The sequence below is a fragment of the Ambystoma mexicanum genome, chromosome 3p (genome assembly GCF_040938575.1).
Source record: "Ambystoma mexicanum isolate Mex_15411 chromosome 3p, UKY_AmexF1_1, whole genome shotgun sequence".
In the NCBI taxonomy this organism is placed as follows: domain Eukaryota; kingdom Metazoa; phylum Chordata; class Amphibia; order Caudata; family Ambystomatidae; genus Ambystoma; species Ambystoma mexicanum.
The window spans coordinates 1,176,497,826-1,176,500,211 of record NC_090925.1 but is presented as its reverse complement, the minus strand read 5'-3'; positions in this window follow the sequence as shown (position 1 = coordinate 1,176,500,211).

The window sequence follows — 2,386 nt, the reverse complement described above, 5'->3', positions numbered from 1 at the left end:
TCCAGGGGTGCCAGTTAATTGGGTAATGCTCCTCCCTCTGCAGTTATGGTGCGCGTCCCTGGGGTGATGTCTAGAGTGGGGTTATTGTTTGATGGTGGACGTTTTTTAGTGTCCGTCCCTGGCTTCTTCCTTCCAGGTTTGCTTGTCTGGTTGTGTTCTGTTTCCAGTGGTGTCTGTCATTCCTAGTCGCTCTGAGGTGAAAAGTGAGGTGTTAAGTAGTTTTCTGAATTTTTGGTCATCATATCCTTCGTATTGTGTTTTTATTTTTCTTTGGAGGATGTTCCAAGTTTTTGCTGCCAGGTGGGAGAAAGATGACCCCCCACGTTTCTTTCTTCTTTAAGGTTTTGGTGCGAGGTGAATGTCGTTGCTTGATCGGAGTGGTCTTTTCGGTCGGTAGGACGATATTTTCTTTTGTAGGAATTCTGCTCCTTGGCCATGGATTGCTGTGTGTGTTATGCACAGTGTTTTGAACGTGATTTGTTGTTTGATGGGCAGCCAATGTAGCATTTTTAGCACCTGGGTGGTGTTCCCTTCGCGATAGTCTGAGGTCTGGTTGCTGCATTTTGGATAAATTGCAATTTCTTTAGCAGGCGTTCCGGCATTCCGAGGTAGACTATTGGCATAGTCTATTCTGGACATGATGAGGAAGGTGATGGTAAGTGTTTTATGGGTGAAGGAGTGTAATGGTAGGATCCATTTTACTATGTGAAGGCGGAAGAAACATTTCTTGATTATTGTGTTTACTTGTAGTTCTAGTGTTCGTTGTCCATCAGGACTCCAGGTTTTTTACTGTTTTTGATGGTGTTGGTGCTGTTCCTAGTGCTATTGGCCTTAGGATGTAGTGGTTGTGTTCCTGGTTTTTGGGTATAACCGTTATTTCTGCTTTGCCTGGGTTGAGTTTGAGGCTGTTTGTGGTCATCCATTCATAGATTTCTTGTAGACAGTCTTCCAGCATTGAGTTTTCTTCTTGTGCGTCTTCGATTTTGTAAATTATTTGCGTGTCGTATGCATAGTTGTAGCACGTAACTCTGTGTCTTTTTATGAGCTTGATTAATGGGCTCAGGTAGATCTTGAAGAGCAGTGGGGATAGGGACGATCCCTTTTGTACTCCACAGTTGGTTTTCCTTGGAGTGGATTTAAAAGATTTAATCAAAATGGTTTCCACTCTATCAGTGAGAAATGATTTAATCCAGATTAGGGGTAAATCAGTGATTCCTATTTATTCTAGTCCTTTGATGTGAATGTCATGGCTGACTGTGTCGAACGCTGCAGAGAGGTCCAGCAGTATAAGAGCCTGTGTTTGTCTTTAGATTGTCCCAGATTGAGAGGAGTGCTGTCTGTCCCTCTCTTAGGCCTAAAGCTGACTTGTTGCACGGTTTAGCTGCTGTTATTTTCTATGTGTTCCTGTGTTAGTCCGTAGACATAGTCTTCTAGTAGTTTAGCTGCGTAGGGAATGTTTGAGAGAGGTCTGTGTGTAGTTCGAGAGATCTTCCACATTGCCTGCTGTGTCCCTGAGGAGTGGTTTGATGTACGGCAATTTGAACGATCACTGTACTTTCCTTGTTGCGAGTGATAGGTTAAAGAGGTTTCTGTAGCATTCCAGAGGTGTGCCCTCTGTGAGGATTGTTTGTAGATATCTGGAGGGCAGGGGTCCACGGAGGAGCCTGCTTTATTGCTATTTCTCACCAGCCTGACGAATGTCTCTACTGGTATTTGGCGTATGCTTTTGAGTCTTTATTGACGTTTCACGGTTGGGGGTGTGGGTTGAGTGTTCAGTGAATGTAAAGGGATCAAATGGGGAAAAGGGGGCAGAGGAGGAGGTAGGCAGACTCCCCACCCACTTCAATGCTTTGCCCCATCCAGATACACCTCTATCTGCCTATTTTATACACCTCATCCATACATCTAAAACTCGGAGTCCTCCTGGCAGATGAAATCAGATTTCGCTGCAGAGTCCACTAGCTGTGTTTATGAACTGAGTCCATGGAGGGTGACACCCGCCAAAGGCATGAGTTCAGCTATATGTCACCTTTCTGTTGGGAAAGGATGGCAGCCTGCAAGTGATGATGCTATGAGTGCGAAAGGAGATGATTCAGTCTGTGGTGTACACAAATGATGACAAAATGTATACAAAATTGTAAAAACCATAAAAGCATGTATGAGCTCGTTTTTGTTGTGTAGTGAAGGATAATGTTTTGTGGGCTGGAAAATTGCCTGAGATTTTCCAGATGTTAGCCAGCCACATGGTCGTTTGCATTTATGAATTCAGTGTGCAATATGTTTTCAGGAACTGTTGTGAACCGACCTAAATATCAATGCCAGTAATTGTCAGAATAGGTAGGGTTCTAACACTTACGAAGGGACACTACCAACAAGGAGATAAGAT